At 45.9% G+C, this 10,926-nt stretch overlaps 1 pseudogene; it reads right to left on the reverse strand.

The window, feature by feature from the left end:
* Positions 1–994: 994 nt before the first annotated feature.
* On the reverse strand, positions 995–10,021 carry LOC120874505 (annotated as a pseudogene).
* Positions 10,022–10,926: the final 905 nt, after the last annotated feature.

Genomic DNA, 10,926 nt, shown 5'->3' on the forward strand with positions numbered 1-10,926 from the left:
GCAGGCATATGTGGCAGAGACCTGGTGACTGGGTGTGGGACAAAAGGGAACCAGCTCTCTATGAAGTAGGTCACCCAAACTCCCCTGGAGGAGAAGCCTAGTGATAAGCTCATCTCAGATGGGATGAAGAGAGTCTATTTCATTACTCCTTATATTTCCTATGAATGAGGAAATGGTAGAGTTGGTGGGTTATCACAAACCCTTCCATGGCCTAGGCTATTTGCCAGTCGCTTTCTTTGGGGCTGCCTCTCCCTAGCTTCAGTCAAGTAATTCTGGAGGAAATTGACAATCATGTGTGCTGCTGGGTCAGGACCACAAGACCATGTAGACCCAATCATAGAATCTCATGGCCCTGCCAGGATTCCTGATCTAGGACTATACATGTGATCTGAAGTGGGTCATTCAGAGAACACCCTTGAACTCTGATGTCTTCAATCTTTTATTTCCTTATTGGAGATGCCTTCAGGATATAAAACCTTAGGGCAGGCATCTTGGACTCCCTCATTAGGTGTAGAAGCCTTAAGGAAGAAAGTTGTCAGGCTAAACTATCAAAGAAGAGGGAATGAAAGAGTGAGGGTGTGAAATAGAGAACTGATGACTTCTGATTCCTTGGGTCCAGTCACTGAGATCTTTGTATTTCCTCTGAGTCTTGTGTCCTGGATTCCCAGAGTCATTTCAATGAGTCTCCTATTTCCTGGAAGCCATGTGGAGGTGGGCTCCTCTCAACTGTGATTCATACTTTGATCTAGATCCTTCCCGATCATTGTACACCTCCCAGACACAAACAGTGGCACCCGTTTGTTTCAGCACCGTTACGAGTGAAACCCTTTATTCTTCACCATAATGGGATCTGCAGACCACCAGACACAGTTCACCAGCGTCCTGGGCAGGAGAGCCCTAAGTGTGATTTAGTGTCTGTTCGGAGTGGCCTTAGTGATTCCTGAACCACTCCAAGCATTTACACTGCCTGTGCCAGGCCAATCCTGTCATTTCGTCAATCGAAGACTGAGAAATACTGCCTCAGGAAGATGTCAGCCAGGATCCAGGTCTCTCTAGATGCCCTCACTTTGTTCTCTTTAAAGGTATAGAAGTGGCCTCTGGAAACCTGGGGGAATCAGAGGCACACAGCAGTCAGCCTGAGCCTTTACGTATGACTCCCACAAATATCCAGACCCAGCACAATTGTTGGTTTTACTTCCCTCTTTTGGTAAGTATCAAGGTATTTTCTCATTAGCAGGGGATATGAGAGTTCATCCACAACCGAAAAGGGCAAAGACTTGAGGTTGCCATAAGGAAGGGTGTGGGGGAGGGGAGGACTGGGAGTTGGGGATACAGAGGAATGATAAACAACAAAGTCCTACTGTAGAGCATAAAGAAATATATTAACTATCCAGTCATAAACCACATGAAAAAGAATAATAAGAAAAATATATATATTTCTTTATGCTTATAATAGAGTCACATTGCTGTGCAGCAGAAAACGCAACACTGAAGATTAGCCACAGTTCAATAAATTTTTTAGAAAAGAAAAAGAGTGTGCATAGTTGTCCTCTCTCCCTGTTTCTTTCCTTCTGACTCTTGCTTCCTGTTTTCTCTGCAGAGAATGCTGGTTCTCTTCCTGCATCCCCACAATCCATATTTTATTAAAAACTTTATTTTGTATTGGAATATAGCTGATTAACAAATTCTGAGTTTCAGGTGGACAGTACATGGATTCAACCATATGTATCCATGTATCCTCATCCAAAAAATATCCCGCCCATCCAGGCTGTCACATAATTAAGCATAGTTCCCCATGCTACACAGTAACTCATTGTTGGTTATCCATCTTAAATAGAGCAGTGCCCACAAGATGTTCTTGAAGACTTAACTTAGGAATTCTGGGAAGCCTCCTTCAGCCCGCACTCAACCTCTTTGGCCACTCCTGGCTTGGGGGGGTAACAAACTCGGGTTCCCCATCCCCACAGGTAAGTCTGTAGCCCTCATCACCCAAGTAAGTCCCCAGTGCCCCAATGCAGAGCACCATGGGATGCCATTTGCATGGAATCCAGTGCAGTTTTGCCTAGAGCAATGCAATCCTCCTTATGACTTCATGAGTTTAGGCTTTAGAATTCCTGAAATTCCCTCCTTTCCTCAAAGTCTTCTTTGAGCCCATCAGCCAGCTCTGAACTCCCCTAGGGAGCTGACATGAATCCTCCACCCTGTGCCCAGGCTGAGCAGTCACTGTGCAGCCTTTATTCACATTAGCATCCAGCCTTCCCACAGCGGGGTCAGGTAGCCTGACTCACAAAGAGGACACCTGGCCAGAGCTATGGGAAGATGCATCCGAGAACTAGGGTGACCACGTAATTTATCATCCAAGCTAGGAAAATTGTGAGAAGGAAAGGGAGACTGTTAATCCCTATGGTGGGACAGCACACTGGGAATGTCCCCAGCCATTCTGCTTGTCACATGACTTATTTCAAGGACTGCTAGAGCTGTCTTTCCATGTTCATCCATCTGAAGGTTCAGATTGAAGTGAAGCTCTTTGAACACTAAGAACCTGAGTGTTCATCTCTCCTTGTGACTCCCACCATGCCAACATGGTGTGGTGTCTCCACATTTATTTCAGGATGATCAGACTCCCAGATGATCCTTTACTCTCAGGTAGTTCCTCTTTTGGGAGGCTTTGGCCCAGCCACAGGGCTCAGCAGCATCTGCAATAGTGAGAGATGGCCTGCAGAGGGCGCCCTCCTACCAGTAGCAGCGCAAGGGTTCCTGCAAGTTCCTATTTGAGAACCACCCTCAGGGTTCTCCCCTCACCTTGAGGATGTAGGCTTGAGCTGGGACTGGGTAGTTGATGCCATTGATGGTGGAGATAATAGAGGACAGGGTATTGACCACAAAACATGAAACGTAGTTCTGTTAGAGAGACAGGGAGAGAGGTTGGCCCTGGAGATGCTTCTTGTATGTGGAGACTGGGAGGGACTCTGGGGCATGACCCTTCACCTCGGAACCCCTTAGCATGGCGGCGATGAGCTTCTGGATGTTATTGACCCATCTTCTTGGGCCAAGGTTCAGTGATGTTGTGGTATCCACAAGGGCCTCGCAGCCACCAGAACAATAAATAGCTTTCCTTTTCATGGAGATGCTGAGAGACAGTGTGACAAAGCAGGCATCAAGGTCACTTTGAGTCTCCCCAGAGCTGCCCCCTTCCTGACTGTCTTCTAAACAGCCCTTTGTCTCTTGCCCTCTTTTCCTTTGCTCCCAACATGGCACCTTCCTTGACATTCTTGAATGCAGTACTTGAATACACCAGGCTCTTTGCACTTTGCCACAAGCTGGTCTTCCTTCCTAAAGGAGCCCCCTCCCCTTTGACTGGCAAATTTTTCTCATTTTCCAGATTCCAGCTTAATTGTCATGGTTTCAGGGAAGTCTTTCCCCTGGTGTTTATCAGTCTCCTTTCTTGAAAGTCTCCATAGACACTTCCTCATGTCTAGCATGTACCAAAGTCACAATTTACAATGTGTGTGTCTCATTCCCTGTGCATCTACCTTCTTAGACATGAGGGCAAGTTTTATTCTCATTGCCTCTCTAAAGTGCCTGGCACACAGTGGATGCCCAAGGCTTGTCTGTTTAGTGAGTGAAAGAAGACAGAAAACAATGAGAAACATCCAGAGAGCTGTATGGAACAAATAACGGGTCAATCGCAGAGTGAAGAGGGAGATTTGCAAGGGCAGCAGATTCTCATAGTGGTGGGAGAGAGGGGCTCCTCTAGGAGAGGGTGTCTCCCAGCACTGCTCCTACAACCAGCTCAGGCCCTGAGACCCTGGCCAGGAAATACATGACTAGCCCACAGAAACTCAAAGGACAGGTCAGCTTTTCTCTGAAGGTATCACAGAGAAACCTATCAATTATGCCTCTTGTCCACAGGTCACTCCTGGATCCCACCTTCCTGATTCTCTGTTATAGCCCCTGTCCTACTGTGTGCCCATGAACGTGGGGGTGTCTTTTTTATTAGTACCTTCACATCTTAAGGCTTCAGAAAATCTCTACACTTCTCAGTCGTTGCTCCCTTAGGAGACCGGTTCTCCCCATTTGCTCAGGACTTTCCCTGTTTTAAAACTGACATTTATCTGTACCGAGAACTTCCTTGGTCCCAGGTAGCCCCAGACAGTTGGTCATCTTATACCTCTGTTCAGGCTGGAGTAATTCTCCCTAATCCTCTGTTCACCACAGTGTAGAGTCCTCTAACCATGGTCCACATCTCACAGGGCAGTGGGTGCAATCCTTTCCCAGTTGCACAGACCTCTCTGGACCCTTTGAGGACCCTGGTCAGAGCCCTGGTCAGAAGGCCTGGGATTATGAACCCACTGGTTGTTTGTATATCTATCTGCTTGTATGTTTGTTTATATATGTGTTTGTATGTGTGTCTGTATGTGTCTCTGTGAGTGCTTGTGTGTCTCTGACTAGCTATGCATATGTATATGTGTCTCTGTGTATGTATTTGTATGTCTGCTTGTGTGTTTCCATGTGTCTGTGTGTCTGTCTGTGTCGTTGTGGGTGGTATATATGTCTGTGTGACTGTGTGTCTAAGAGTGTATTTGTGTGTGTCTGCCTGTGTCCATGTACAGTAGCAGGAGCATCACTTGGGCTGACCCTCAGAGGGAGAGGTTACCGGTCCATGTGTACACTCCAGTTGCCCACGTGGATCAATGTTACCCAGCTGAGCACTCCCTGGCAGTAGGATTTATCCACCCCACCAAACATCACCAACTGCCTTTCACCCTGAATGTGTAGAGAGAAGAGAGGAGGGGATCCTTGGAAGACAGTAACAACAGCACTGTCTGAGAGCTGTGCTGGTCCACCCATCAAGGCCCTAATAAGGTCCCCATGTACAGATGCAGAAATCGAGTCTAGGAGCGATTGAGATCCAGACTGAGGTAGGTTACTGGCTAATGAGTGGCACAGAGGAGGTTAGAAGCTAAGTCACTTGGCTGGGTTCCACCCACTATATCTACTGAAGATGCCCTACCTCCTGCAGCCTGAGTGCTCAGACACACTCAGAGGATGCGGTGCTGAAGCATAATGGGTTTCTCCTTGTCCAGCTTGTCATTTTTCAGGAAACTCAAAGCCTAGGAGTTCTAAGGGTGTGGGTTCAGGTCACTGAGAGTTAGCACCATTGGCCTGTGATCTCTACTGTTCAAAGGGCCCCACACTCAGAAGGGACCCTACCTCTGCTCTCCCTGTCTTGAAATGCCTAGTATTTCTTGAACAAGGGGTCCCAAATGTTTGTTTTGTGTCCCACACTTTCATTTTTCACTGGCTCCTGCAAATTTTGCAGCTGTTCCTGGGCTCCCAGTGGAATGCTAATGAGGATAGAAAGATATCCACCATCCTTCTCCTTCCTTCCTTATCAAATTGATAAGCAAATCATATTGCTTTTGCCTCCAACTTGTTTCCTGTTTCCTTCCATTAGTCTTCCTCCTCACTCACCCCACCTAGGCCAAGTTACCGCTTTTGAGCCCAGGAGCAGGGTTGTGTTCCAATAAAAAGTTATTTATAAAAGCCAGTGGTGAAGTCAGGTACAGCCCAGGGCTATATTTATCCTGGGTTATATTGTCTCTCAGGAATCTTCTTTATCAAGTGTTCTATAATTTCGTGCAACTGAAGACATTTTAAGGCTAATTTGGAGAAAGGGATTGTCCATCTCAGACTTACTTGCTCAAGTAGAAGGCCCAAACAGGCTCAGCAATGGCACCTTGATTCTTCAGCTTGTCAAAGATGGGGATGGCTCCAGAGAAGGATTCGTTGGGGTAGTTCAAACCCAAGATGCCATCATAAGCTCTGCCCTCAAACCCGTATTCCACCACGCTTAGCCTGAATGGCTGGTCAGTACTTATAAGGTCCCCAGTCTGTGGGAGAGAAGAGTGTTCCCACTTACAGATACGTGAAGTGGGGGCTAGGACTGGGCTGGGGTGCATTGCCATTAGATCCTCAGAGGAGAACTGAGGCTGGGCTGTGTCTTTGGTGGAACTCAGACAGTTAGACCAAGCTGGGAGGGGAATTTGATTTCCATTTGTGAGAAGCTGTGAATTTTAAAACATCTGCCCCTCTGAAAAACACCACTTGAGTGAGTCAAATTGGCCTGTGTCTTTTGTACAGGTGGGGCAACCAAGTCAGGTCAGGACCATTGGTGCCCCTTTGTGGACAAAATGAGTCGAGTGCAAGGTAGCCTTCTCTGGCATCACTATGACCTAATGACAGGAATGGACTGAATTCTCTGTAAGGTACTGTGGATTCTGCATCTGTCCAGGAAGACAGAAGCCAAAAACACAGTCTTGCTTGCAGGGATTTATGAAACTACTGCCTGGGAAATTCACTTTTGGGGATATGTGTGTATTTGTGTGAGTGTGTATGAGAGAGAAAGAGAGAAAGGGGAACTACTCAAGTACTTTGGGGAAACAGGCCATACATTTTATTAGACTCTCAAAAGCACCCTAGAGTGAGAACTCATATATCAGACCCCTTGACATCTCTGGCCTCCAGTGTCCCACTATGGATACCTGAAGCCCTTGACTGCCCCCAGGGTCCCCAGATCAGTTTTATCCTGTCCCTAAATACCCACATCAATTGCCGTCCTGAAAAGGCAACCCAGCTCCACCATTTACCACATGTGTGCCCTCAGCAAGGCCCTTGCTGTCTGCACCTCAGTTTCCTCATATGTCTCATGAGCTAATCAGACCACCTGCTGTGTGGCCTTGTTGCAGGATTAAACCAGTTATCACCTGAAAGTGCCTGGAACAGTCTGTGAATATAAAAGTGGATGCTTTTCCCCCTCTTCTTACTCCCAGCAAAATGAGCCTTGAACTGCTCATGGGCAGAGGAGCTGCAAGTTCACACCTCAAGCCACTCCCTGGGTTAGCTAATTCATTTGCTCCTGTGTCACCACAGGCACTGCCTTCCCAGGGACAGAATCCTGTGGGTAAGATGGCCAATATCTATGGGAATTAGGCCTGGAAGGGTCCTGACAGATGGCCCTGCATCTGTTTTGCAAGCAGGGGTCACTCAATAGCCAGTCCTGACTCAGCTTCTGTTTAAGTTACCCAAATGTTGTCATAAGCAAGAAATCCCTTCATGCTCCCAGATCCATAGGCGATGCTGAAGGTCTTTTGGGTAGGCCGGAAGGTGGAAGACTTGTAATGTCTGAACCTAACTTGTGTAGCTACAGACAAAAGAGATGAGTGTCATCAGGTGCCAAGGGTGGAAACAGGGTGACAGGGCAAGTGAAGGATGGTCTGGGTATGGGATCTGTACTCACAACAGGCTGGACTGGGGCAAAAGAGGGAGGTCAGCCACAAGTCAGATGATCCTGTGTCAAAGATAACCTGGAATTCCTGAGGGGGTGTTCCAATGGTGACTTTACCCATATAGAACTTAACACAGAGAAGGAGGGAGTGGGTTAGTGCAGAACTGGCTACTCTTTGTTCCCACACTGCTGCCTCCCATTGGGTGTCGCATAACTCTTGATATCACTTTCTAACCACCGTGCAGCTCACAGTCTTTGATCACAGAAGTGCTTGCATTTGATATTTTTTCCCTGTGCTACATTGTATGCAGGATGTTGATTCTATGACTGGGCGTTGGAGTGGTACAACCTGCACTGGAAGCGCAGAGGCATAACCACTAGAACTCCAGCCCCTTTGGACACCCAGGGAAGTCCTGGTGCATTCATTTGAGAAACACTGTAGTCTCTTCGAACCAAGCTTTAGCACCCCCTTTTCCAGAAGGTCCTTCTTGAACAATCCCAGCCACTCCCTCTATACTCAGATCACATCCAATGAACACCACACAAGTGACCCTTTCATTTGACATGTATTTACTCTTTGCCTATCTCTCAGGCTGGCATGGGCATTCTTGAAAACAAAATAAGCCCTTTTTCTAATCTAAAATCAGTAAGCGCTGTGTTAGATTCTGATGGCCTTACACGGAATAGGGGTTAAGTAACTTTTTACAACTGTGGTTCTTGCTTCTGTGGAAACTGAATTCGTCTGCCTGGTATTCACAATTGCTTTGCAGTTGGTTCTACCTTCTGATCAGAGATGGTTCACTCTTCATCTGTAACTAGATGACTCCCTTAGTTCAGAAGGAACTGCTGCTGCTGCTGCTGCTGCTGCTGCTGCTGCTGCTGCTGCTAAGTCGATTCAGTCATGTCCCATTCTGTGCAACCCCATAGTCAGCAGCCAACCAGGCTCCACTGTCCCTGAGATTCTCCAGGCAAGAATACTGGAGTGGGTTGCAATTTCCTTCTCCAATTCAGGAAAGTGAAAGTGAAAATGAAGTAGCTCAGTTGTGTAGACTCTTAGTGATCCCATGGACTGCAGCCTACCAGCCCTTTCCATCCCTGGGTTTTTCCAGGCAAGAGGACTGAAGTGGGTCGCCATTGCTTTCTGCTCAGAAGGAACAATGTCTCTCAAACTAATGACACATATTTGACACAGAAGTGGATGTTTACCTGCCACCTGATAATTTCTGGGCCCAGTCACCAAGATAAGAGTTGAGGATGATAGTGTCTTCTCCTCTGCATGGGGCCCCTTTGGCCCAGTGTTTCTGCCTCCTGTAGGAGCACCAGCCCCAACATTCCACGTGGAATCTCCAGATGAGCCCCAGTGCTAGGCTAGAGCACCAGGGGGTGCTGTGGAGCACCATCCTCCCAAAACATTCATATCCATGATGTTCCTCAGGGGGTGAATAGTTTTATTTGAGCCACGAGAAGAAATCTGAGACAGTCTGTAAACATATTCCTTGAGGAAATTGTTCAGCATTTTTTTTTCACTGAAGGTATTTCTCATGGTCTTCACTTTCCTTAGAAGTATTCTTTCACCAAACATTTGAAAAAGAAAACAAAGAAGATGCTACATTTAGCTGTCAGTGTTAAGGTATAACTGTCATTGTAATGGCACTGTGTATTTTCTAACCATTTTTATGAGTCACCTTATTATAAGAATTTTATGCATATTCCATGGCAAAGACGTAGGTTTGAATAAAGCTTCTGTTCCGTAATGTTGGGTAAGCCATACGATCATGTGGGTTTTCAGTCTCCCCTTCGGAAAATGATGGAATGTAACGATTCAAACCCTCCAAATAGAATATCTTGGGGTTAAGTGATGGATATAATGTATCAGATAAATAAGAAGTCTCAAAAATGACAGTCATTAGCTTTGCTGTTGCCATCCCACTGTATCCTTTTCATAGAAGCTTAGGGAAGGAAGTAGAAGGGGGATTCCTGTCCTCTTTTACAAGGGAGGAATTTGAAATGCAAGGGGTTTGTGAATTGGTTGTGGTCACATTGCTCGTCAGATATAAAACAGTGAATAAGTAGCTCTCCCAATCTTTCTCCAAGTTGAAAGAGAAGAGAGAGTTGGAAGAAGAATCCAGGAGATAGGGAACAAGTTCAGGAAATGTAGAAAATTAAAAGAAAAGTTAAAAGAATACACCACAGAGAGAGATACACTCACAGAGACTTCCAAAGGGATGGAGAGATAAATGATAGTGATACAGAGATGCAGACATAGACATATACACACTGAAATAGAGATGGAACAAAGAAGACATGCTAAATTAAAGGTAGAAAAGTGCTATTCCACAGGACCACACCTACATCTGCATTGACTGTGCTCTGTACAATTGCAAACATTTCCAATTTCAATAGGTCATGACATGACTGGACCCCAGAGTTGTGCATCTATGCAAATATACACCAAGAACCTTGGGTTCCACGGTTCCTATAGCAAAGTACTTATCAATATTTAAGGGCTGAACTTTAAGATTCCCAGGAAAATATTCCATTCCATCCTAAACCTGATGAGTAGAAGAAAAATCAGATGAAAAAAAAAAATCACAGAAAGAAAGATGATGTGGCTTACAGTCTCCATAATTAAATGACTATGCACTCTGAGAAGGCCACCAGCCCGAGAAGCACAAGCCACTTCATGTTTCTTTCCCGGCTCCAAGGACTCAGGGACGTTCAGGTTCTTAGCATGTAGTGGTGACCGGGTGGCCCTAGTTATATATGCTCTGGCATGGCCTAGTTTAGCCCTTTAGGCAAATAATAGGTCTGAAATAAACACAAAGGTCTCGATAAAATCTTTACCTTCATCAGTATCCACGGCGAGTGGACTTTGAAGCTTCTCACAATACAGAGCATTGAACTGTAACCTCTTCCTTGAAGTTTGACTGGAAAATCAAACTGATATGCATGGACACCTAAGAAGATGGAGAACCTTGCCTACTAGGAGAAAAAAAAAACATCATAAAAATGGATACTAAGGGCCATGCTCAGCATTTGTCGTTTCATGTCATCTTCCTAGCCACTTCATGGGATATGCATTGCTGCCTTCACTGGATAGGCGATAATATGAAGATAAGTTGTCAAATGGCAAAGTGAAGACTTCAGGGCGAGCCCAGGGACATACAACTGGCTTTAGGTAATGGGTCTAATCGCAGACATCAGGGGCGCCTATGATGCCAGGCTGCATCAAAGATTTAGGGCAAAGCAGTACTTCAATTGCATGGTTTCAGTATTGGAAGAAATGTCATATACATCCACAAGATATTTTATAGCATCCAACAAACATGCAAGGAAGAACTGTGTGCTAGGTTCTGGGTTAAAGGCTTCAAAGTCAAAGTTGATGAAGACAAACGTAGTCTTTATCTTAAGAGAGCTAGCAGTTTAGTTCTCACAAAGTCATGGCCCCAGGAGGCAGGAGTTATGACACTAGGACTATGTGGCCATGCTGAACCCTGGGCCACACTGGCCTTACCACTGGAGCAGCCTTTCCTCCACTTCACCCATGCTGGAAAGCAGGCCAGTTGGCCATGGTTTCAAGAGAATCGGAAGTTTGGATATTTATGTACAATCTACTGATTTTAATGTTAGCAACTTTT

Source organism: Oryx dammah, unplaced genomic scaffold (assembly GCF_014754425.2).
Source record: "Oryx dammah isolate SB20612 unplaced genomic scaffold, SCBI_Odam_1.1 HiC_scaffold_15, whole genome shotgun sequence".
NCBI classification, from domain to species: domain Eukaryota; kingdom Metazoa; phylum Chordata; class Mammalia; order Artiodactyla; family Bovidae; genus Oryx; species Oryx dammah.